Source organism: Falco peregrinus, chromosome 3 (assembly GCF_023634155.1).
Source record: "Falco peregrinus isolate bFalPer1 chromosome 3, bFalPer1.pri, whole genome shotgun sequence".
NCBI lineage: Eukaryota > Metazoa > Chordata > Aves > Falconiformes > Falconidae > Falco > Falco peregrinus.
The window spans coordinates 57,725,037-57,752,090 of record NC_073723.1 but is presented as its reverse complement, the minus strand read 5'-3'; the positions used below and the strand labels follow the sequence as shown (position 1 = coordinate 57,752,090).

Below are 27,054 nucleotides of genomic sequence, written 5' to 3'. Positions count from 1 at the left end.
TTGTAAGTATCATAGCTTCAAACCCTGAAAGACTTTTATGTCCCAAAATGTTCTTGTTACAAATTTTATCCTGCCATCTGATGTGCAATATGGCCCACAGATGGTACAGATGAAACCACCCTACACGCTGTAAATGTTGATAGTCAAAATAGAAAGTTAGAAGAAAACATATAATTAATTTCTTCCTTTGCAAAAAAGCAAAACAAAAATAAGTCCAAATAAGAAAAGTTACTGCATTAAAGCTATCAGAATAATTCTCACTCATTCAGTAGATAACTCTTAAGTAAAATTAAACAGTTTGAAACATCCAGGGACATCTAGACTGCAGTTACTGGGATCATTTTAGATATAATTAAGCAATCTAAGTTAGAATTATCATATGCTATAGCAGGTATTCTACAGGCACCTTGATATGCTTGCAAATCTCTTATGAACTTTTAACAGTAATAATAAAGTCACTGTCTAAATCTGTGCAGGGTCACATGTCAACATTACCTCAAAGGACTGACACTGATATTGCTTAATTTCATTGTATTCTGCAGAGTATCAACAGCATAGCTGACATATACAGCATACCAACAAACATACTAGAATGGCAGCCTGAACTGTTTTTCAGCTATCTACTTCCAAGTTCCCAGAAAAAGTAAGCGTACAACTTAGAACAGGCAAAGTGGCAAAGCTTTAGGACTTGATCCTAAAGCCTGATCTGACTTGGCAAGTCTCTTAAATTCTGCCTCAGCTGAATTTTTAGCTATCTGTTGTGAAGGGTCATGTTATTAGCAACTTTATAAATACACAGATACCAAGATAGTTAGGCTAATGGAGGTAGCGTGTCTTCAGATAATCCACAGCTGCAGCCCAGCTTTTAGCAATTCAAGTATGTAAATAGTCATGTCAAAGCCAACTGATTTAGCTATTCACATAAAAATTACATAATCTCAGAATTGAAGTATCCAATGAACAAATTTAGTTGCAAAGCGTTATTTGGGAGGTACTTTGAGAACAACTGTGACATGAAAGTTTGTATCCTGAAATACAAATTCATATGGAATACATAAAAGGCAGCAATGTATATGTTTTCTATATATGTGTTGCATAGTCTGAGGTGGCTTGAAGATTCCTTCCTGGCAAGTTTGCTGTGAAGACTGCACAATGATATGCCCCAACCTCTGGTCTCTAACTTATCTACACAGACACACACACCATTACTACACTTTCGTATCCCATTCAGTGAAATGAAGTGCAAATCAACATGTCATACAGAGCATTGCTCAAATTAGTAAACCCAAACTGAACCAATAGTGAAAACCTCTTTAGCACCTATCAGAAAGAGTGTGATTAAAGCAGAAAAAGGCTAATCTTGTTGAATGTTCAAAACCATCTATGTTATCTATTAGACAGACCTCTGTTTCTTATTTCTGGACTGAGCAGCATTACTGCAGTGCCACACCATTGCGGTGCCATCTCTGCTTTCTCCATGATATAGGGACAGTTTTTTCCCCTCCCAGCTTTTGATGGGAAGTCTTGTTATCTCTGGTAACAAGAATACTCACTAGGATGCTGGAACTTAATATTTTAACCAGCAAATACAAAATAAAAGGATGTGAGAAAACTACTGGCCATCTTCTTTTTCTCGGTGTCATGCAGCAGCAGGTTCCTGCCAAAGAAAACAAACAACACTACCACTCTTTTTGTCACTATCACTTTTTTCTCAGCTGTTGAGGCACAAAGATAGGGCACCGCATAAGACTGAGCCTTATGGTCCCAAGAGAAGAAAAAAAGACACAACCCTTTGAAAAGTTAAGTGAAAAATGAGAGAAGAGAGTTCATATGGTACCTTAATCAAAGGTAAAAGGAAGACAATGCAAAATCGTTTTCCCTCAGTTCAATGGATATTTACCCTCACAGTGCCCTGCTGCATCTCTAGTCTCCTTCTCACACTCCTGCTAAGCCCAACCTCCATCTTTAGACACACTAAGAATCCAAGCCCATTGCTTCCCCACACAAACTTGGGCTCCGTTTACAGCTTTAAATGTCCCAGATCCTTCTGTTTCCATCCCCGCCAACACCCTCAGACCCCCTCACCTCTACCTGCCTTGCCTGAAGCCTGTTCAATTTAACCTCCAACACAAGTATGTGTACAGTGCCCTTCTCCAGTCCATCTCCAGCATCCTCCCAGTGTGTTCAGCCCCTTCAGCTTCCACTTTTCTGCTCCTGGACTAGCTCCGCTTCTAACTAAACCTAAACCAAAATATGAGGCAACCCCTCAAACTTTAAACTCTGCCCACAGGCCTGACCGGTCTGTACTGCAGGGCCACCTCTCACAGGGTTGTGCAGATGGCCATTTGGCCACCGAGCCACGCTCGGTGATTTCTGACAGGGTTTTGATGCTTCCCAGCTTCGTCCTTGGCTCCCCGCTGTGCAGGGCCTCGTCCCTTCCCTCTCAGGCTGGAAGCACCCCAGCTCGCTCTCTCCTCGGCGAGCGCCGGCCGCCATGTCCCAGAGCTCGCTGGCCTCCGCCTGCCCGCTCCACTAACCGGTGGCCACCCCAGCGCCCGTTCCCGAGCCATCACCTCCGTCCTTGGCGCGACGCGGCCCCGCTGCCCTGGGGAGGGGGAGGCGGCTCCTCAGCCCTGCCGCCCGCCGGACACCCCCTCACCTGGGTGCGGGTCCCCAGCGGCCGCCGCCCCCTCCCCGCGCCCGCCGCCCCCCCGACCCCGCTCCCTCCCCGCTCTCAGAGCAGGAGGGGCGGCACCTGCGGGTCCGCCCCATTCTCCTCCCCTCCCCTCGCCTCCCCTCCCCTCCTCCCGCCGGAGAGAGACCAAGACCCGGAGGGAGACGGTGGCACCGAGGACGTCGGGCGGGACTGGCGAGCGCAGTTGCTTGGTGTGAGGGGAGGGAGGGAGGAGGAGGAAGGGGGGGGCGGGGAATAAAAACAAATAAATAGCATTTTAAGTTATTTAAAAAAAAGTGAGGGACGGGTGGAAGGAGGGCCTTTCAACTTCTCTCTCTGCCCAGCAAGGTAAGGGAGTGGCGGGGGGCGCGGAGCTTCACTTTGCCTTCTCGCCGGTTTCTGGGGAGGGCACAAAGGCGGCGAGCGGGTCGGGGCGGCGGCGGGGCGGCAGCGGCGTCCCGCTCGCTGGGTGTCAGTCACCCCGCGGAGCCAGCACCGGGGGCAGCGGCGGGGGGCTGCGGGCTGCCGGCGGCGCGGCTGGCCGCGGCCGGTGTCACTGCCGGGCTGCGGGTGCCTTCCCCCGGGTGGGCGCCAGGTCTTTGTTACCGTCGTTTTGGATCGGGGTAGGAAATGACCCCGCGCCGACGGGGCAAGGCGGGGGCGCCCTGGCCGGGCGGCTGGGGCAGCAAAGCAGCCCCTGTGGGCGGGCGGCAGGCAGGCAGCGAAGCCGCGGGGAGCCGGGGGCAGGCGGGCGGGGTGGGCGCAAGGGGTGCAGGTGGTTCTGCTGGAGAGCGGGCGGGCGGCGAGCTCCCCCGCGCTGCCGTGCGGGCGGCCGCCGGCAGGGGGCTCAGCTGCCTCGTCCTCCGCGCCCGGGGGAGCCTTCGCCTGAGCGGGGGAGCGCCGGCGGTGGGCGGCCCGGGGCGGGGGGCGTGTTTGGGGGGCATTTCTGGCCATGTGCAGGCTGGTTTTGAGGAGGGAAGGAAAGGGTGCCGGGTCTTCTTGCCGGGGGGGGGGGGGGCTGTCCCTGTCGCCGAGGGGCGGCGGTGTCCCCTGAGGACGCGGCAGCCCAAGGGGCAGTAACGGTCGCGCCGGTGGGCGCCGAGGGCGGGCTTGCCGCCGCGGCCCTGTGACAGGCGGCCGTTCCGTGATTCCTCGGCGGTGCTGACGGCCGATAGGCAGGTTTGGTTTGCCGTTAGGAAGCGAGGGTAGAGGGGAAAAGACCGGCTTCGATGGACCCAGCGCCGGCCCTGCGCGGCGGCTGGCAGGCTTACGGTGGGCGCCCGCGGCTAGGTACGGCCGGGCGCGGCCCGTCCCCGCAGCGCTTCCCGAGGCCTTCCTGACACCTTCGGAAGATGAAAACTTTGTTTAAGCCATAGGATTTCAGCCGACCCAGAAGGTGGGCCAAGGGCAGCTGTTTGTTTAGGCCTCGAGCCTGCAAATATTTATCCGAATTCTGAAATTTAAGAATTATCGACGGTCAGAGATGTTTGAAGTGCAGGAGACTTTAAATTACTTGATGGAAAAACATTTCCCATGTCTGCTGCTTGTCAGTACATTTGCTTTAAATACCCTCAACATACAACCTTTTTTTTTTCACATTTCTATTTGTCTGTCTTTGAATTGGTGACTCTTACAACTTCTCCACTGGATGATATTTAAAGTATAGTTGAAATAATATTTTGTATTCTTCCTACTTCGTTGATACCTTGTTATAAAGAGCTTTTTAAAAGATAGGAATTAAAGACTGCTGAAGAAAAAAATGCTGTCTTTTATTTCCTGACTGGGAATAACTGAAACATAATATATATTTTTTAAAAATAATTATTACTGTTGTTTAGAGCTGAGAGTGCATATATCAGTTGTGGATATAGTTATATATGTGATCTCTGAGAGGACAGCCAGAGCTTTATGCACTTTTAAATACTGTAATGCACACTTAAGTTTGGTTTCTGTTAAGGGATATGCCCTTCAAAGAAAAGCAAGGGTGGGTGTTCTATTGATTGAAAAAACTTATTACATTGGTGCTAGTGGGATTAAAAAAAAAATAAATTTGAAAGTATTAAGCCTTATCCTGAAGCATTTGCTTATGAGTGCAACAAAAACACTTGTGGAGCTGGTGGATTAACTTTTAAAATATCTCTTTGCAAAGGAGTAAGGATTGTGTGAGGGATGTCAGAGCTGTTAAGAAATCTTTATTTATTCCTTCTGGTTTTTGAACATATGCATATTTTTTTCTCATGTATTCTCAAGTATTTCTAACAAAATGCTCTAGAAAGTCAATGAATAATGTTCAGTATCTGCCTACCTGTTTAAAGGGTTGGTCTCTGAACCCTGAAGGTATATTTATACATCTGTTGATACAGATAACAAATACAGTGCATGTTTTTGTTTTTTATTGGTAGTGTTCGTGCAAAACAAATTTTTGGCTAAGGTGTTTAACAGAAAAAGGATGTAGTTATAAAAAACAATATGTATGTACCAGGCTTTTTATTAATTTGATTTGGCTGTAGATAATGTAACTATCAGAAATAGCGTTGATTTTTTAGTAAGGCAGTTTTTAAGCCCAGGATGTAATACTAAAGGAAATAAGCAGTAATAGGCAACCCGATCACTGGGCTTTTACTGGGATAATTAAAATATGGGAAGTTTCTTAGGATCTCAGGGACATCACAGATGAAAGGAGGGGTGATCCGTGTGAAAAGTTTGTCTAGGTTTCAAAAAAGCACGTTTGGTTCAAGGTCTTCTTAAACACATAACTATTGGCATTGATATTTGGCAGTTCAACAAGTCGTGTTGAAAGTACTTTGCAGATACAAGGAAGAAGAAAGGTTCGTAGTGTAATTTAGGAGACTAGTTACTTGCAATGGGATATAAGGGAAAAACCTATTTTTTAAGGGAAATCTGGAAAAAAACTCTGTACCCTGCAGCCTATCATATTATAAATCCTGGGCTGTTCATTCAGCGTAAAACTAGACTCAGTGTAACGTCAAAAACATGCTCTAGGAAATCTTATTAGTAACTTTAAAAAAGGATTGAATGAAAACTTAGCAATTTTCAGTGTTTCTAGAAAATTTCAAGTGGGTGTAGAACTAAGGATTTTACATTCAGCAGTGTAATCTTTTGTAGTATCTTTCATATTAAGCATTTTGGAGTGGTTTTTAAAAGTGCTTTTATGCTTTGTATCGTTCTGTACCATATGTTTTGTATTTAATTCTTTGAATGACCACTGAAGTGCAGCCAACTTTGGGTGAATGTGGCAACTGTTAACTAGCGCTTAGCAACAGTGCACAATAATCAAGACGGGAAGTGAAGAAGAATACCATGTCTAATTGAAACTGCAGGGGGCATTTAGGTAGGTAGAACATAATTAACAAAACCTGGGGCTTGGACATGATATTAAGGCATCACATCTTTACTCTTTTAAAAAGGATTGTGATATCATTAATGTAAAAAACATTTTGGATTTGTGGTTTTATACCTCGGATGGATAGCCTTTCTGAGACATACTTGTTTTGTCTATTCTTGCATAATCATTTCTCGCACATAATGCAGAAGACACGTTTTCCTTTGCTTCTAAAACGGATTCATGAGAAGGAGGACTGTTGAGAAGAACAACAAGTGAAGGCGTAGTAAGCCTTGACATTTTGACAATGATGTCTTTTAAAGAATTAGCCTCGTGAACTAGAGTTCATTAGGTATAGTAAGTAATTAAGATATCTCTAATATTTTGAAACAGGTTCCATTGGCACTCTTAAAACATCACTATATGTTTACAATTAATTTTTTGATATTTTCTGTAAGAATCATTTACTTTCCTCAAATCCCGTCTTGTCATGACACTACTTAAAGTATTGTGAAAAGTGTTGCTTGTAACTATTTGTTCAAAGCACTTTTGCCTAATATAGTTGGTCTCATTTTTTAGAAATTCCAAATCTGATAATTTTGATTCATGCTGTATTCTGTGTAGAGATACAAGACATAAAATTGGTCCACGAATGTATATCCCAAACACATTTTGTTTCTAAGAACTCTGAAAATTTCCTCATATGAGAGAACTAGTGAATGAATTTTCAGTGAGTCATTACAGAGATTCAATTGCAACTCTAAGCATGGCTAGTATAGCCCCTGTCAATGGATTCAAACTTGCAGGTAGGTAATGATGACCCAAAACGAAGGAGCCGTGCTGTGAGGATGCTTATAATGGAGAACTATCCAGTAGCATTAGGCTCTTAGTATTTTAACAGAGTAATTAATGGGTTTATAATCCGAAAAAACCCAAACCCATAGAATATCTGTTGGAGGGACTTACAGATGACAGAAATTTGGAACAGTTTATTCACAATGGGAACAGCCAAATTTTGTACACTGCTGTTGTTGGCTTGGAAGTATCTAATAGAAGTATGGAGTTCCTTATAGAAGTGACAGGCTGGGTTAATGGGCCAAGGCCAGTTGTATGAGTTTCAACAAGGAGAAGTGTTGGGTCCTGCAGCTGGGTCACAACAATCCCACACAACGCTACAGGCTTGGGGAAGGGCAGCTGGAAAGCTGTCCAGTAGCAAAGGACCTGGGGGTGCTGGTTGACAACTGGCTGAATGTGAGACAGCAGTGTGCCCAGGTGGCCGAGAAGGCCAACACCATCCTGGCTTATATCAGAGACAGTGTGGCCAGCAGGACAAGGGAGGTGATTGTCCCCCTGTGCTCGGCACTGGTGAGGCCGCACCTCGAATGCTGGGTTCGGTTTTGGGCCCCTCACTACGAGAGGGACATTGAGGTGCTGGAGCGTGTCCAGAGACGGGCAACGGGGCTGGTGAAGGGTCTGGAGCACAAGTCTTACAAGGAGCGGCTGAGGGAACTGGGGTTGTTTAGTCTGGAGAAAAGAAGGCTGGGGTGAGGGAACACTATCACTCTCTACAACTACCTGAAAGGAGGCAAGTGGGTGTCAGTCTCTTTTCCCAAGTAACAAGTGAGAGGACAAGAGGAAATGGCCTCAAGTTGTGCCAGGAGAAGTTTAGATTGGATGTTAGGAAAAATTACTTCACCAAAGGGGTGGCAAAGCCTTGGAACAGGCTGCCCAGGCAAGTGGTTAAGTCACCATCCCTGGAGGTATTTAAAAGATGTGTAGACGTGGCACTTAGGAACATGGTTTAGTGGTATATTTGGCAGTGTTAGGTTTATAGTTGGACTTAAGATAATCTTAAAGGTTTTTCCAACCTAAAGTAATTATTTTTGTTTTGGGTGACTCCTGAAGCCATGTCAGATGGTTTCTGTTGTCTTACTCTGTCATACAGTAATGTCACAGCTTCTGTGGGATTCTTCAGGGATGTGAGAGGCCACAGAGAATTGTGTAAACGAAATGTATTTAATGTAATTTTCATTGAGTTAGCATTTTAGGTTTCCTGGCACTTCAGAGTTTTAATTAAAAAAACTCATATGCTTGATCTGAAGATCTTATAGCACATACTGTCAAATGCTTTGGTTAATTTGCATTTTACTATTCTTTATTGCAGTTATACTACAGTAATTAATAAAATATTCATAAAATGTTAAAGATGGTAAGAACTGTATGTTGTGATATAAAATCACCAGATGAGAAAGATGGTAGGGAGCAACTGGAGTCAGTATGACAAGATCTGATAGAAACCTTCAATTACTATTCCCCATGTAAGGTTTTAGAGAGGTTATTTTGAGGTAGTTTTTCAAACTGATGGAGCTGTGAACAGCAAAACAGCGTGGGCAGACTTAAGATATTATTACTTAAGAGATTACCAGACATCTGTTGTAGTGGTTCCATGAATAAGCATGGAGTGACTAGTTTTATAAAATGCTGTGCAAATATCCTTCTGTTCTCTGCCTTCTATCTCCATCACAGTCTGTAATTAGCTCTTCTCAAGACCGTTGGCGTGATCCGAGCAGAGCACTTTGAGGCAAGTGAAAAAGTTAAGTTACTGAATATAAGTGCAGTCTGAAACACACTCTATTTTAAAAAAAAACACCACTATTAAAATGAAGATTCATCTGTGCATCTCACCAAAAGTAACAGGACTTCCCTGGAATGTACAGTGTTAAGTTGTTAAGGTTGGTTAGATGGTTGATTATTTTAAACCGATGCATTTAGGGTGGCAAATGCAACTGAACATGTTGCTAGTATTTCTGTCTTTTTTGCACTGAATTCTGCTGCATCTCCTTCCACAGCACCGATTTCTCTGTTGAATGGAGTACACACCACCAAAATTTCAGAAAAATCAGTAGCCTTCTTTGGAAGACAGTTTAGGCTACTGTTTTTGTCTAGAATCATATAGAATTTTAATTTGGCTTAATAAAGAAGTATTAGTGTGCATAGGAAATGTTTTCCATCTAACATTCTACATATCTGAGCGACATGCCTATGAATTAGGCTCCCCACCTTCTTATATAATGGTACCTCCAACTTCAAAACTGGCTTTCTTGTAGGCTCTCAGGTCTCTAGACATAAGGAGACCTTTTCTGGGAGTTTGATCGTTAAATTATGCTGTTAATTTGATGGTATTTTTTTCTGCCTGTTAATTCCAGCCGTCTTTTAAAAGATAAAGGTGGTTCACGTGCAATTCTAATGCCGGTGCTCAGTGAGATTATGTATGCTCTGAGTTGTATAGTGTCTTCCTTGTGTTATCAGTCAAGAGTAATTAGTAGAGTGTTTGGAAATTGCTGCGTGCCTCATCCTCCACAGTCTTCCTAGTAAAGAGGAAATGACCACTTTTTAAAAACTGAGAAGTGGCACAGCCTCCTTGGCTTAGTGAGAGCTGAGCTCTTTGGCATTTCCTCCATCGTACCCACTTCAGAGTGGTGGTGTAGTGGTGAGGAAGTGCCTCATTCCCAACAGCTGAGTTCAGCTGCCTCCAACGGTATAAGGAGTCTAGGGGAACTACCCTTTTATACGGGAGTCACTGGTGAAATAAGGACGTTCACAGCACAGTTTTATAAGCATTACTGTTGCCTACCCACATTACCGGTATCTTGGGTTGAAGAGCATGTGTGGCAAAACCTTGTCTTGTCTTGAGGGTTGGTAGTTTGTGATTTGCAGAGACCCAAGCGCTCAGTTCCCTGTCCTGAGCCTTGTGTCCTTCAACTGCTGGTTTAATACTTTATTGCTATTAGTTCTCTGCTTACTGTCTCCTTGGTGCTAAGGTGTTGGTTGTAATAGTGTTTCGCAGTGTACGATTGCATCTCAGTCTTGTCATTCAGCAGATGGTTTCATCTACTTTTACTGCTTTTGTTCCTGCCTTACTGACCTTCTCCCTGTGGCTTGTCAGGAAGCCCCCCAAATTCAGTGTTCCTTTAGAGCCCTAGGTGGCTTTATTCTCCTGTCCTTTCACACTTTCAGTCCACTTTGAGAACAGCTGTTTCATAAAGCAAGCTTAATCTTGTAGTTTCTTTAAACCACTTACACTGAATCAAATTCTTAGTGCAACTAGGTGATTTCTTTGAGAGGACTGAGAATTAGGTCTTGGTTTTTACGGCTACAGTGCCCTTCACTGCATCAAGTAAAGGGAAACAGCTTCCTGCCAGTCATGTTGTATGTGACATTTAAGAACATGGGGGTTTCCTAGTCTTGTAAAAAACGCTTTCCAAACTTATTTGTATAGATGAAATGTTAAGATGTTGTTACTCTTTATAATCGTAATCTCTTGGAAGGAAAATTCTGGTTGTGAGAACAGTAAGAAATTAGTTTGATTAGCCAAGTGATCAGTACCAGCTCCTAGAGGAGCAAATTTGAAGAAAACCTAAGGGAAGGGGAGGGAAAGGGCAAAGCCATCCAAGAAGACTTTAATGCTTCGGTTAGAGGCATACAAAACTACTGACGGAGTGTTTAAAAACAGAAGTTCAGAGTGAAAAATATGCATATCTTCGCACTCTTGATTGCAGCAGTTTCAGCAAATTTTGAAGGTTAGCTCTTGCCAAATCTCTCTTTTTTTTTTTTTTTAATAGGAGACTCATTCCTCAGCTTCCAAGCTTCTTGAGGAAGGGGAAGATGATTCGTCTGCCAGATTATTTCACCTTCTTCCTCCAAGTCCACAATCGTGATTTTAGCAGATGTAGGAGGCAAGCTGGATTTCAAGGGCATCAAGATTAAAACGTTAGCTGTCACAAGCTTTTGTGTCAAGAGCTATGGAATCTTTCCTGTGAAACAGCAGGACATCTAAACATACAGATGTTTTTTGTTCTTTAGCATCAACTTAGTAATACCCTTCTTTCTTACTACGTGCCTGAAGTGTTTTAGGAGCTGAATAGAAAATGCATAGGCAGTTGCCTCTTCCAGGTCCTCTAGACTTGACAAACTGGGGAGTGCATGTACATATATATATGTGAAAGAGAAAAGGACATGAATTAGAAATGCTGGGATCTAATATCATAATGGCCCAATGTCTTAATGGGTTATAGGATTCTTTTTCTTTAATGATTGTTTGGCTGAGATGGCTTTATACTGGTCTGAACTCTAACATTGTGTTCACAGTTTATATGTGTGTATGACTAGACTAGGAGTTCTCGGTGTGTAGTAGGCGTGCCACTGGTAATGTTATTCAAAACAGTATGCCTCAGAAGCTCTTAAACAAAAGCCACCATCAAAAAACCCACTTTAATTTTAAACAGCAGATGTGACCTTGTGGCAGAAAAGCCTGGGGGTGGGGGGAAGCATTCTCCTGGCTGCTCTCAGCTATCATAATGAACAGTGTTTGCTTGCTGACTGTCCAGCATGTTTGTTTTATTGAGAGATACCTTGTGCCTGGTGGCTGATGGATGCTCAGTTTTCATCTGCAGCACCGCTAGCTGGCTTTCTGTCAAGCTTGGCTTTTGGGGTGATTCCAGTTATGATGTGGATCTGGTGTAGAAAGAGGGAGGCTGTGCTTGTGATAGGGGTTAAGCACTCCCCTACACAGTGCAGCACAGGTTTTCAGCTCCATTTGCTGTCACTGTAGTAAATCCATTTCTGATTATGTGCTAAGGCCAGACAGATTAACTGCTGAGTTGAACTTACGAAGTTGCATATGTGTGTTGCCAGAGTTCCTCCTGCTGAAAGAGGCAAATCTATATAACCTGTAGGTTCAGAACAGTTAAAAAATCATCCTAACATTGTTGCTTTGATGTCTGTTTAAAGTGGGGGGGGGGGGGGAAAGGTTTTCTTTTGATCACCATGTTTAAAGAATGCTGTCCCAGCAGTGTAATAAATGAAAATTGGAACTGGGATGTACTTTTGATAAAAGACAGTATTCTTCCAGATGCTTTTTAATTAAATTGTCCTGTGAAAGTGGGCTCATCTTTGAATTGAGTAACATGCAGTTTGGGGTCTTAGGGCTGAAAAAAGAGAGAGGTTTGCTACAGATGATGCATAGTTTTGATACTTCTGATGTCTGATGATACTGGTATCTTAAGCTGGTGTTCTCAGTTCTGATTTGCTGTATAAACAAGTACAGCATGAACCTCAATGTATAACCTTGACATATGACTGGATCTTTGCTTTGTAGTTCACTATTAGTTTGTCCAAATTGCAAAAACTATGTATTGAGAAACAGATAAGGTATTTGCATGGATTAAAACATTTAATTTTCTTTGAGAAAAACTCTATTTTGTGCCTCGGACTTTTTAAGAAGTGGAACTTCAGTTCTTGATTCATTGTAGTATAGCTGAGAATTACCGAGAACCTCACATTTTAATTTGACAGGTTAGTATGTCAAAAGTATTGATGCAGATCAGCCATGAACCAAAATAAGTCAGTAGTGTTTCACTTTTACAAGATTTCCAATCTTTGGCCCTTCTTTGAGTGTGAGGTTGGAATAATTGACCTTCAGAGGTCCCTTCTAACTCAAATTACTCTGTGATTCTGTTGTTTGTTGCAAAGTGGGGTAGTATAAAACCTGTAAGACTAGGCAGTATTAACTATTGGTAAGATACAGCTTCCTGAAGCAATTAATCTGGCTCAAGGACTTTGCAAACATACTCAAGGAATAGGCTATTGGCAGCATGAACTGTTTTAGTAACCTGCTTTCCACTGTCTTTCTGGCCATTTTTCTGCTGTGTGGTAGATGAGCTTTCTGTTTGTCATCAGAAATACATGCTGACTGCATATCCAGTCACACACATCAACAGAGAGACACAGTGAGTTCTGTTACTCACAGCTGTCTGCAGGTCTTCCTTGTCATGTTACTGGATGGCAACCCAGAAATGGTCTGGTGGTTGAGGCGTTGCTGGGCATGTGTTAATAGGAGGGTTGCAAAGCTTGAGTGACTCCATAAGAGATTGATTGGCCTATCTGGGATGGAAGGTTGAGCATCAAAGAGTAATAATGATGCCTGATGAATTGACATTGTTGTATTGTCTAAAATCAGTCTTTCTAGATTGATGCTTGTAATGAAACATTGTACTCTAAGGAAACTTAAAATAAGCCTAGTACTATTGATTTTAAACCTTTTTTCAGGACCAAAATAAAGCATGCGTAAAGAGGAGATTCTTGTTTATGTTATTTCAACCAATCACTTCTACTTATTTTGTTAATTGGTGGGGTTTGGGAACTGCTGTTCTCAATTACATGCCCTTGTGCCTCTTTCTGATAACTGAGTTGTGTGTGAACATTTGTTTTATTTTTCTGGACATGTTGATTTTTATGTGGTGATTCAGTATGTGGGTTGTAGTTTCCCTCTGGTTGCCATATTCTAGCTGAACATATTCCATATGTAGAGGAAAAGCAGCCAAGCATGGAAAGAAGAAGGGGGTTGCCCTTTTTAATTCCAGTTATGAAAAGGGGAATGGAGGCTGGATGTCAACATACCTTTTCCTGCTCCAAATGATTATCTGAGTAAACTGTGGGAAGTTCAGGTTTTATAAAAAACACAGCAAGGAGGAAAGAAGAACTAGAATTTGGCAACTAGAGATCGGATGTTTTAGGAAGAAGTTGACTGGCAAATTAACAAGGGCCAGAGAGCAGAACTCTTTTATGAATCCTAACTAGTCCTTTGCACCAAGGACAGAAAATGAAGCCGTATGCCTGGAAGGAGGCTGGCCTCAGGATGAATTCATTAAAACAATACTGTCCTCCTTGTTGCAAAGTACAGTTCATACTGGGAGGGACTGATAAATTTCTTATTAAAAATGCTTGTTGAAAATGAGGTCTATTCTGTGTGTTGTCACAGTGTCTTTCTGATCTGGAATAAATCACATAAACTGTGTTTCTTTCAACCAGTGTGCAGAGATAAGAGAACATAATGGTGAATCTTCTGGTGTCCATACTGTCATGACATGTGCCTGGAAAAATAGCCCCAAACTATGAATACATAAGGAGAAAATAGTTTAAGAGAAATGTCTTCTTTTTAAATGGGTTGATGTCAAACTGGTGAGTAAGCAGTTAAATGCAATGGCACCATGTAGCCATATGAAGGATAATATTCAGATTGTGATTTTCTTTGTTTTGGAAATGAGGCTTGCAATGACCTATCTGCAGTCATTACTGGCTTATCTATCCCTGATGTTTTGTAATTCCTTCTCTGTTTCTACAGGTAGACTTATTTTCACATAACAGAATTTTTAACTGATCATCACTGTTCTTTACCATTCTGTTCCTTTTCCCGTCCTTTATGGGAGAAAAGCACTAGTATGATTTTAATAAGATTTCTGTGTTCAACTCATCTTTGGGTTCCATTTCTGCTACTGCTGAATTACTTGCTATTGGGAAAACATGTTTTTGTAACTTTAGCTCAAGTTTAGTACATCTCACCAGAGCAGGTCAGAGGTAACTGTGGAATGTTCGTGTGTTCTGAACATGGCCGATTGCTACTATGTTCCATGGCAAAAAAGATCGGGTTTCGTTTGGATCATTTACAGATACATGCTTTATTTTGCTGGAGAATTGCCTAGTTCAAGGTAAAGAGTCAAGTTAAACTTAATGTAATAACAGATTGAGTTAGAAGACCTAGAGTTCTAAACTAGCAATTTGAGAGCTAGAGAATCCATGGAAAATCTGTTCGTGATTATTTATTTATTTATTTTTTAGGAAAAAGATAGTGGAAAGCAGGCTACTCTGACCTCACTTCATAGAATCATAGGATTATTGAAGGAGATCTGAGGTAAACTTGCATCCTTTCGCATTTTGACCAAAAAATATGCAATATGTCTGGAGATTCCACATTGGCCAGGGAATACAGAACTTGCTTTGGACACTGAAGAAAAACACGATGGCATATTTAAAAGGGGAAAAGGAAACAACCTTTCTTTCCCCTCTTATGTGGTTCTCTCTCTTTTATCATGGCAGAGTGGTGTGAAGGACGTACATTTGTGAATGTGAGAGAAAAAGCCTCTTCTAAAACTGATAAATGCTTATGCAAAACTACAATGTAGGTTATTTCCTGTAGGGTGCATTATGTACCAGCCCATAAAGAACATAGGGCTTCTGTTGCCATGGTATATTTCACACCATTTACACTGATGTTCAAAAGAAACAAAACAGTTGTAGTCTGTAAAAAATTTAATAGGCCAAATTACTAACATGCATTAGAGAAAAATTGTATTTTTATCATGTCTTATGTAACCAAATCTGAATGTGTTAGAAAAACGGGTATATCTGTTCCTGAATAACTCTGGGATAACTATCATTGCCAGTCTGATCAAAGAGACTAGTTTCCATAAAGAACTGGATTTCAGTGACAGGCATCTCACTAAGCTGTGAAGGGGCAAGGAAAAACAGCTGTAAAAATGTTGATGTTGGCCATGAATTTACATTTCATTTGAATGCTTGGGATGATACTAAAATGTGGACTTAGGTTTGCAGAAGACCTGGTTTTACTTCTGAATTCTGCCGCTGAGAGAAGACACGTGGCTTCTATGTACCTTGGTTTCCCTATCTGTAAACCAAGGATGCTGGTTGTCCTGCAAGTTGTTTAGGCACTGTGTTGCAGTAATGATTAGCCATTACAGTCTTCTGTGGCTGAGCCTGCAGGATCTTTAGTTCAAGTCTCCTGTCAAGATCTTGGGCTGCTAAGCTTCATCAGTAAGCTTTACACACAGTAGACTAAACTGTGTTCTTTGCATACATAGAAATAGTTATTAATTTGGCTTCTGTGTTCAAACATTATGTTTAATTTCTATTAACTTAATGTTAATTAGTTGAATATAAACATCTCAATCTCTGGTTTCCCTGTGAGATCTCGTTGCTATATGCGGAGAGCCAGGGCAGCATCTCCACCACAATGACTTTGTGGTGAAATTGGTTTGAAAGTCCAAGGCCCTTGGTGTGTGAAGCAGCCTGTGGCTGGGGCTCTGTTTACCCACCGTAGCGGTGCTAAACAGTATCTGGGTTGGTGTTAAAGGAGTATGTGAAATAGCCAGTGAAAAAAGGCTGGGCTGTGTTTCACAGACGGTCTTCGGCTGGCTAAAGCAAGTGGTAGTTGAGGGGGGAGTAAATAAGGTGTTTGTAGACCGCATGCTGTCACAACCTTTCCCCTCCCCCATACCCACTCACTCTTTCTTTTTTTTTTTTTTTTTTTGGCCATATGTTTTAGTAGTCTGTGTCAGTGGTAATCCTGGCTCTGTGCTTTTAAAGGATGATTACCCGGTTTGTTGCCGAAGTGAGACTTTTTTCTTCCCCATTTAATTTTTGTGGTCATAATTGTAAACTTTTTAAATTATTTTTTTTTAAATTTTATTGCAGATTACTCTTTGTATGGCTGAATTTAATCACATCTCTGTTTTTGCAGCCTGCTGGCCTGTAAGCAGTTTGTATTGTAGGGGCTCAGACAAACCGGTTTGTTCTCTGGATGCTAATCTGAATTTCAGAGCTGCTGTCCTTTACCCCCTGGCTCTCTGCTCCCCTCCCCCTCCTCCTTGCTTCCACAAACAGCCACATCGGGTCTCTTTCTTCCCCCTGGCCCAGCCCAGCAGAACAGTAAATGTTGATTATCTTTTCCTACTCATCCCATACCCCAAGTAGCTGATTATCACTTAGTGATTGATGGACTAGAGAATTAGTGCTCTGAAAATTCAAATGCTATGAAAGTCTGCTGAGCCGTATGTTACGTTGCAGATACTGTGTTGCTTTTATGGGATTACATTTTATGGATTTTTATGGGTTAAAGCAGGTACAGGGTTTTATGATGACTTTCAAAAAAAGGTCATCTCTTTTGTTAGAGTGTGATCAAGGTCATGTTGGTTTTATATAAAACGGTCATCAGGAATTCCCCTCCTCCAGGGAGTCGTTTCACAGGTCTCCAGTGAGCCTTGACCAAACACGGAGGGGTTGCTAACTAGCATTGGACCCTTGCTTGTAACCCACCTTCATGGTAGCTTTCATAGCATGGTTACAGTTAGCCACCTTCTTGCCTAAAAAAAGGGAAAAGTGGCTAGTGGGCATGCAGAAACACGTTGTCATTGCATGGAATAAACCCTCCTACCTCTCATTTGGAAAATAAACAAACCCACAAACATACCGCCCTAGTAGAACGAAATGTGTGTCGGGGAGGAGGGGAATAACACGTAGGAAAAGATTTATGCCTTCCTTTGGTCTGTTGCTTGGTAACAGAAAATGCCTCTTAAGCCTATTTTTGGAGAGGGGAGGAGTGAAACTTGATTCAGTGACCATCTGTCCCGAGCTGGTTGATTTCCTGTTGAGCTGTCCTTTGTTTCTGTCAAACAATTGATTGTTACCCTTTCGAGATAAGAATACTGTTGGTGACATTGCCCTGAATCAGCAGGTTGGCTTGTGGCAACCACAAAACAGACCTATTAATTTTAATTATTTTTTTTAAATGTTTAAGGGGTTTTGGTTCTTCCAAGGCCACTATCTGTGGTTTTGCTGGGGTTTGTTTGTCTGTGTTGTGTTTTTGGTTTGGTTTTGGTTTGGTTTTTTCCTTTTGGGGAATGCCCATCAGTACAGTAGGCAAGTATAATAAATGTAACTGAAACATTTTTTTTTTTTTTAAAAGGATGTAATAATGCCCTTTTCTTAGTCTGAGATTTTCGGGAAAAAGCACCCATGGTTTTGGACCTGTTAAGCCCTTTGGCAGTGGGGGGGAGCAGAAGTTAATTGAAGTCACTATTGAAGAAATCCCCACTGTTTCTGTGAAAACAAACCCCACATTCTTAATTGCAAATGGAATATTTGCTATTGTTCTTGCTTAATTGTCAGAAAATCATTCTCTGTTTGAATACCTCCTGGTGTTTGCTGAATAGGTTTGAACTCAGATTATTTTAAAGTCATCTATTTATATTTGCAGAAGCCTGTATTTTTCTTTTAGTTTTATGCATGCAGGATATGATGTGCATGCACATGCAACTATGTGGTATCCTCTGTAGGTGCCATTATTTGTTAAGCATTCCAATACTGTTTGCTTCCCTGCCCTGAATTTCAGCTTTTGGAGAAGAGGTTTATAGTTCCAGGTATCTACTGAAGAAAAATTAAGGCATGTGTGTCTAGAGCAGATGGGTAATACATGCAAAAAGAGAGGGAAGTCCCTCAATGCAGTAGGACAATGATAGCCACTGTTAGTGCCTTCAGTCAGTGAAACTCTCCTGTAGTATTTGCATGATGCTGTGTTACAGAGGAGGGTGAGAAGGAAAGAACTTCAATACAAATGTCTTGGCATCTTACAGGTCATTGTTTATTTTTTAGCCTATTTACCAGTCAGCAGATAAAATTGGGAGGTAATTCCCAAAAGTCACTTCACAGCATGGAAGTTGTTAGAAAAGTTAATTTCCCTTTCTCTTCTATTTTTCCCATGTGTTCTCCAGGTTGCTTTCCACAGGTAGAAGAGTTTTTTTGTCAACAGCTTTCCAACACAGTCCTGGATTATCAGATGAATATGTCAGATTCAGCTCTTTCTGAAGCTGGTAGCAAGGTGCCTACTGAATGTTTATGTAGTGGTTGTTGGGTCAGGCATGCTTGTCAGATTTCCTTTCTTTCTTTTTAAAGTTGCATGTGGTAATTAAAATTCTGTGATTTGGCTTAATAAGGAAGGTTCGTATGAAACCATGTGAATAAGCCTGTGTGATAGCACTGTGGCTTGCTGGTTGATAAGCCCTTGCATCCTCCTTGTTGGTTGCCCATTTCCTCACCTCACACTCAGCCTTTCCTCCTGTTTTCCTGCTGTTTGTTTGGTGTATGCTGGGATCTGGCAGAGGAACTGGTCCACTTAAGAAACAATTTATTTTTCCAGGTTACTTTTTAGGAGGATCAGTTCCTTGATCCAGTTTATCATTGAGTGACATGCTGAGCTTGGCCAGTGCAGTGGAACACATGGGGATGGAAATGGTCAGCACTGAGTGCAATAATTTGTTGGTTTTTTTTTTTTAAATAATTATTTTCTAACCATTAATGTGAAATATACTGTGAGGTGTTTTTAAATGTGCATCCTCTGTTAGGCAGAGAAATCCTACTTTGGGATTAGTTTGGAAACGCTGTAAACTGGACATGTGTACAGACATCACTTCTGTAAAATTAATTGAACATGCATATGTGCTGGTTTTTGCCCTTCTTTTGGTAGAAAGCGGTAGGTACCACCAAACATACCTTTCAGGTATTTTCAGTCTGTCTTGAAGTTACATTGAAATCAAAATAACATTTATAGAACTAGTGCCAACTAGCTTGATGTCTGTGGGCCAGAAAGTTTAAACTTGGCAGTGAAGGAACTGTTCTGAACTGGATTGAGAACTGATTCAATTTTTTTTTTCCTGCAGAATTAAATTTCTGTGAGGGGGAAAAATGAAGAACTTCGGAATTTTATTTGAGGTTTGAAAACCCTGTTGTAGATACTTGGAACACAGTTTTGTGTCTGGCATAGAGAAATTGATGAGTGTATGTTCAGGTCCAGATTTTCACTGTTCCCTTAAAAGAGCATTACTAAGCTGTATAGCTCAAATTGTAGGGAACTGACAAAAAGTCCAGTTCTCACAGCATCTGGTGTGAGCAGTTGAGTCCATGGCCTGTGCAGATGACAGAGCGGTTAGAATACAGGACTGCACTTATCTTTGTGCTTTCTTGTGTCCGGTCGTACTGCACTTCTCCCATTAAAATAGATCTGATGTGTCCTTTGTTCCCAGATAAAAGCAGCTACAGAACTGCCAGTCAGAAGGCACAGCACCTTACATATGGGAGGGCAGTAATCCTAGAAAAGGAAGTAGGTAGAAGACCGGCATCTGCTTGCTTTCATATTCTCATGTTGCTGTTGCAAAGATGGAATTATTTACGTATATTTTTTTGCCTTCTCCTGAACGCAAGCAGAGTCGGAGCAACTCTATTCAGTGTCAGGGTGTTCTGCAGGGGTTTTCTTCTGTGAAAGGGAGTAGAGAGGTAGGGTCGTGATAGCTGCTTTTTTCTTCCTGAGTGAGTTCATGTAGGTTCCTCACCTATGTCATTGTTACAATGTTCCTATTGCAGCTCTGACTCATCCTCCCTTTACAAAGCTGGTAGCGGTGCTGCCCTTAATACGGGTCTGAGAGATCTTCACCTGTGATGAAAAGGCCTGTTTGTGCCTTGTGATAAAAAGGCCTGTTTGTGGCTTGCGGGAGAGAGTTTGGACACTGTAGCAATGACTTCCTACTGTAAGAAGAATGATGTTATCCTTTCTTCTCCAGCGCACAGCCCCCTAACTCCAAAACCACACTCATCAAAGGTGAAAGTGCCAAGCTTCCCTTCTTCTAGCAAGGTATGGTCCTTAGTACCACAGAGAGGAAGGACCAAAACAAAGGTTTTTAGGGAGCCTTTTTTTTCTAACAAATGGCTTGTTGAAGCTTAACTTTGGAAAGAAAAAAGCCATATCTTCAATGGAGATACATGGCCAGCTACTTCATAGTCCCTCACAGTCCTCTTCTCTGTTAGAAGCTATTCCCCAGGTAAATCCTTGCCTTTAGAAGAGCTCCAGGCTTTGGCCATACTGGACTGTGCTTATCCTCTAATCTTTGCCTTGTGTTGGCTTGGCTACTGAATAGAGCTGCTCGACTTAGACCACTTAGGGCAGCTGTATTTATTTTTAACTCTCTGGAAGTGCATTGCAGGAGAACAGTATTTATAATCAGTTCTGCCCTGTAGCCTTCTGATCATCTAACATGCCTCTTAGGGGATAGCCGTGGGTGGTGGGATGGCTTAGTAGTTGGCAGCAGTCTCTGTAAGAGATTGAAATTTCTGGGACTGCTTGTAACTGCTGCTTTAGCTGTTTTTTCATCTTTTACAGTGAGGGAGTGAGATCCATGGGGAGGAGCTTCATGGTTAGATGAAATTGAGTTCAGTTGCATTTCTGCTTCTTCACTGTAGAGTCATTCCAGATGTAGGTACTGCTGGGAGAGAATCTGCTACCTTCCTTGCTGGGGCAACTTTTTCAAGAGCTGGCCAAGCAGTGGCAAGCAAGCCAGCTCTGCGCAGGGCAGCAGTAAAGGCTATGCCAGGCCAGGCAGAAACTGCGTGAGAAACCATTCTAAATGTATGAAGCAAGATGTGATGGATTGGAGAGAAGCTTGGGAAAATATAGAATTTCTGATGATTTATGCAAACTCATACCTGGTTTTAATAATATGGTTCTGAAAATGGTTTGTATGTGAAGGAGATCAATTTCAATTAATATTTTAGGAAACTTTTTTTTATTTTTCAGAACTTGTGGTTTCCTCTGACATCTTCTAAAAAAATATTTTGTGGTTGCTTATTTTTCCTCATTGCTTCAGAAATGAGTGACCAAAAAAAAGGAGGGACTGATTGACCTGAAAATTTGACTTCTGAGGCCTAAGCTAATGTCTCAAAACCCGAGATGGCCTTTCTTCTGCATATGGCTGGATAAAACGTGCTCTTTTATAACCTTCTGTCTCATTGCTGTTGTGGGTGTGCTTCCCATTGCAGAGAGAAGCCTGTTTCTGGACACCTGGTTGCACCAGGAGTGGGAAATAGCAACTCCTCTTGATATATACCAGCAAATTTGTGAAAGGATCATGCAAGAAGTGTTCTTCCATACATAAGGACTAATTGGGTTTTATTTGGATATTCTGATTTAACTGGGAAGTTGCAGTTGCCTGGAGATAGACTGCTGTTTTGCCCTATGAGCAGTGCTTTGAGGGTGTACTTCAACATTTATAAATGATGTTTAACAAGATCCAGACACTCATATAGCGTAGTGTGTAAAAAGAGAATCTGGACTATTGCATGTAAAATGGGTGTTGCCAGTGTGTGGTACTGCTTTACATATGTGCGTAAATGACTGCAGAAGACTGCAAATAAATGGAGGCAGTAGCTCTTACATGTATCAGTGGTGTCCTGGATGTTATCAGATGGAACAGAAGTGAGCAAATGTAAGGCAAGATAAGACCAGTGTCTTTGAACTGTTACCTTCCAGGCTTTTTGATGCAAAGACTTTTGTCATCACGTGATGACCAGGTAGGCCATTATTTATACCTTTTTTCTTCTCACTAAGCAAAAATGTGTTCCTTTTGAAGCTTCCCCTCCCTTTTTCTTTTTCTCTGACACTACTATGCTTTATCATTCTATCTAGTAAGTTGATCAGGCTGTTAGAGAAAACTCAGTTCTGATTAATAGGCAGATGTTTTGGCTGGCTGTGTTGCTGTGTATTTGTAATTTGTAGCTGATTGCAGAATTTGTGTGTGAGGAGGGTAGCTGACTTTCTCTAGCTTTCTGAACAGGCCTGGTTTGTACTTGGTGGGAGGAAACTGTGGGCATAAAGCTGTATGTGTAGAGTTCAAGGAACATTTAGGTGTTCTAGGGACTGGGTCTAATATAATCCACATGGTTGAGTTTCTTGCTCATTTTCCCAATGGTTTTGCCTGGAGCTTTTTTTCCAGATTGTTTTCCCGAGTGACTAGATAGCAGCAAAGAGCAAGGGGATGGACCTGGGATTAAGCCGGCTAAAGCCAGTGGTTGGGAGATCTTTGTTCTGTTCTGTCTTGACTACAAGTTTCCTAATGGACCTCGTGGGGGTGGGGGCATGGATCTCAAGTCTTTATCATCTTTATTTTATTTCCCCCCTACATAGGAAAATGGAAATACAGTATTACTTAAATGAGCAACTAAATTATTCTTCATGTTGATGTTGAATTAACATACCCTGTAAAGCCTGTAAATAAACTGTGGGGTTATGGAAATGTCCTGGGTGGGTATGTTGGCTTTTCTTTTTCTTGCAGTATGTTTGTTTAAAGTGAATTATCTGTTGAATCCCAGGGAAGTGCCCCTTTGTTTTACTCTTCTTTTTGGAATGCAATTTATTAGTGATATCCAGAGGGGTCAGCAGCATAAATAATGTTCCTTTCGAGGCTTGTTGGGTGGAAAGGCGGGGGGTGGGGGGGGTGGGGGGGGAGCGTTTCACAGTGAAGAGAGCTGTTCTGTTTGGTGTGGCTAATCAGGAGTGAGGCTGGAATTGCTCATAGCTGTCATCCAGGTTTTGTTTCAAAGTCCAAGGACCTACTGGGAAAAACAAAAAGCTAATGAAAGCTGACTGTATTTCAGCCCGTACCCTGTGGAATCCAAAATGATGTCCTGACACTCTGTGTATTCTTATTCTCCTGCATTCCCATGGTTGCTAAGGTAACAGGTTTTTAGAGGCTTTACAACTTCATTGTCAAGTATTTGCTACACTTATTGTTGCTGTTTGCAGATTAGGGCAATTTCAACAATGCCTTTTGTAAAAAATACAAAAAGAAATATAGTAGAAATAGACGTAATGAATCAATTAACCCTCTCGTTTAAATTTTCAGTGCTACTTCTCGGAAGCTATATATAAAATGTCACATTGGTTTAGTGTAAGGATTTTAGGCATGGAGAAACGCTTTTCTTTTTAAGGCATGTTCATTACAGGACTGAATACAGATGTGAAGAGTGCCACATGTGACTTAGTGCCTTTTCCAACCAACACAATTGTCATGAAGAAACTTAAGTTCACATTTGCTTCAAGGTGTTGTTGCTCTGCTTATAATACATTTGAGATGGTTACCTGAATCTTGTAAGCAGTGTTACTTTTGCATTGCTGTATCTTTGAAATCATACTTTAAAAATAAGCAGCTGAGGAAAAATAGGAAAATACTTTTTCTAAAAAGTTTAATTACATGCACAACTCTGTAACCAAATGTACTTTATTGATGCTCCTCTGTGTCCATTTAGTGAACAAGCATATTTCTGCTTGAGCATCTTCCCTGGAAAACTGTATTGTGGAGGAGATGGTCAGGCTTGTAAATGTGTCTCCAAGAGGATGCCTTTCTAAATTGATTTAGTTTCTGCTGACTTCTTGAAAATTTGTGCATTGCTGCAGCAAGTAACTTCTGCATCTGTGGTGGGAGAGCTGTTTTTAAAAAAAAATGGTGCAAATGTAATAGGCCTCACTAGTTTCAAGAGTTAACATCACACTGATTTGTGGGTTGACTGTTAGATGAGTAATTTTAAACTTCCTGGGTCATAGTTTTCTTTCTGTAAAATATAGATAATGGCCAGATACAAGTTTGGAAGGAAAACCGTTGATCTTAATCTGTGCATATAAAGTGCCACAGGAGGTTTTAATGCTGTGTATATGTAAGATTACATACTGTGATCATGACAGGCAAAAGGTAAGGTTGGAACTCTTCCTATTAGTGATTTCCCAATGTTTCAGTTAGGGTACAGTTTTAATTATATAATCAAATAGTTTTAATAGTTTAATAATGATAATGATTTATTAGTTTTAAGTATATATGTGCTTTAATTAAAAAAGCATATAATTAATTCCACTCATACACAGCCAACTAGCGCTATGATTGTACATTTATACCATCGTTTTAAGTAATTGCTGTTTTTGTAAAAAGGATGAAGTTTAAATCTTTGTTGTTTCATTGATGGTTTTCAGTATGGTTTCTTTTTAACTCCTTCCACTCCCCTTGCCTCCAGAATGTTTTTTTGCTCTTTGCCTGCTGTAGTTTAAAAGCTTTTAAAACATCAGTTTGTTAGCACCTTGCTGTAGAGCTGCTGCTTACGACTGATGCTGCTAGAATGATAGTGTGAACAGTTGGAAGAGGCAGGGGAAACTCTAAAACTGTTGTTAAAGCTCTATTAGATTAAAAAAATATTACTTCATACATACTGAATCATTCACGTTTCTGATCTTTCTCATTGCTAGAAACTGAGTTTGTTGCATTTTTTCATTTAATAAAGTGAGCTGCTTATTATATATCCATGTGTGCAACCTGTGCTCATCTGTAATTCTGCAGTTAGCAGTAGCATTTCTGACCCTGCATAAAAGCCCTTGTTTAAAACTAAATTTCATTAAAACAGTCTCTTCTCAAACTGTATTACCTATGTGCCAGAATTTAAGAACAAGCAATCCTACAAATTAATTTTCTAGCAACAGGCAATATTTTTCCTGTGACTGAATTTTTTTTTAATTTGTTGCCCATTCTCCCCTTATAATAAAGCTGTGTCAGACTAATCACCTTAAGTTTCTGTGAGACTGCATGTGTCAAGTGGGCTTGGGATCAAATTTGGGATTCGGTTTGTTTTGTAGCTTCTCATGGTGCTGTCTAGGACATTGCAGCTGTGTTAATGCTGACTGTTGTATACGGTCTGAAGCAGAATGTATGCAGCTGAGGTATGGTATATAATGAGTCCTTTTTGCCTGGCAGAAATGAAATATTTCTAGTTGAGAAGAATCCTACCAGACTGGGGAAGATGCAGGTATTGTTCTCTCTGTGTGTCTTTGAAATGAGCCCATTGCTGAATGTTCTGGAGCCCTTTATTGGACAAGCTCATGCAGTGGCACTAACTGTGGGTGAGATCCCCGTGCTGCTAAAATAAATCATCACCACTGTCTATGCCATCTTCATCTAGGCGAGACTGAGAGTATGCCCTTAGATTACAGTTTGTATGAAGGTAGGTTATATAAACCAATGTTCTTGCTGCTTATTTGTGGCTAAATATAGTTTGGAAGCGTAAGCTGGAGAGGCCCTGTTGAATGCCATTTTATTACAATTTTACCAGATGCTGCTGATGGTGGTTTGTGCTTAGCTAGGCAAGTAGTTACCCATGTTTGGTTACAACCATCACTACCCCCAGTATCAGCAAGAGGTACATTTCTTGAGGTAGATGAGACTTAGGAGGCTAGTGTGCAGATACTCTAAGTACAGAGCAGATTACCCCAGAAGGGAGGTGACAGATGGATGGCTGACACCAGAGGGGTGAAGCCAAATGCAGACTGAATTATTCCCTGCAGTGAAGGACAGAAGGTGCTTGGCACTCATCAAATACTATCAGTTTAAAGTGTCTTTAGAGAAGTCTTTGATTAGGTAAACTTAATAGTTCTACACTTGTGGTTGGTACGTTGCCCTGGACAAAGGTGTGATTTAATATCAAAATGTCTGTGGACATTTAGCTTTTATAATAAGCTATTTATAACTAGAATTAAATCTTTCTGATAAATACAAAAAGCTGAATGAAGGAATAGATATGTATATATATGGAAATATGTATACTTCTGTGAGATTCCAGAAGGAATAGTTATCTTCCTTCCATCTTACTTAAAGGTACATACAGTGCATAAGAGAAAGAAGGTATGCAACTAAAAAGAAAAATTGATGCTGTGCACCATAGAATTGTTTATTAAAAATTTAATTTTTGTATTAATGATTTTTTAAACTTGTTTAAACCGGTTGTCACACTTGCAAGCTTCTTTTATTTAAATTTCCTGAAAGTTTTGTAACAGGAAGGGGAAACAAATTCTTTATAACTTGTGAAGCTTTTGAGATCCAAAGCTACGAGTGTTCAACATGTGGCAGTTGTAAGCTTACTAGGAGTGCCTGTAAATTCCTTAGTTGGGGGGGGGGGGAAGTTGTGAGAGTGTTAAGATTTTAAGGACAGATTTGAATGCAGAAGGGTCCACAAGAACTTGCTTTTTTTAAAAAAAATAAAAGTTCGTATTGCTGCTTTACAAACTTGGAATAATCATTGAAAGTTAATATGCAGAAAACTGTAGTAGCCCTCTGGTATATTTTTTACATTTTGTAGTAAGTACCCTCTTTCCCTGCAGGAGCAGGGATGAACATTTACCTATCTCTGCTGTATAGAGGCCCTCAGAGGAGACCGGGGGGGCTCTACTGTAGGGAGTGGGGAGGATGTCTGGGTGCTTTGGGTATGCATGGCATTCCAAATATAATCTAAAAGAATTTGTGTGGACCTCAAGGAACCCTTGGACTTTGCAAATGAAAACCATCCATCCATCCTCTTTCCCTCTTCTGCTTCCCCATCCAAAAGGCAGGAGCAAGTCTTGCACAAAAATGGATTTTTCAAAGTATTTTTTCTTTGTTTCTGCCTCTTCTGAGTTTCTAAAGCAACACTTTTGGTTTTAATAGTAGATTTTTAATTTTTTTTGGTTTAACTGTGACTTTATGTTCTGTTCAAACGGCGTTGTAATCAA

The 27,054-nt window shown here is 41.3% G+C and overlaps 1 protein-coding gene across 12 annotated transcripts in view; it reads left to right on the top strand.

The window, feature by feature from the left end:
• Window positions 1-2,813: 2,813 nt before the first annotated feature.
• Window positions 2,814-27,054, top strand: part of GREB1L (GREB1 like retinoic acid receptor coactivator) — a 144,684-nt gene continuing 120,443 nt past the window's right edge. For 9 of the 12 annotated variants that reach the window (XM_027795150.2, XM_027795151.2, XM_027795148.2 and 6 more), the window contains exon 1: window positions 23,110-23,207. The gene's annotated coding sequence lies outside the window, so the exon portion shown is untranslated. Of the gene's footprint in view, window positions 2,887-2,917; window positions 3,023-14,693; window positions 14,767-23,109; window positions 23,208-27,054 lie in introns of those variants that run through there. The other 3 variants (XM_027795140.2, XM_055799048.1, XM_027795141.2) reach the window with 3 other exon arrangements.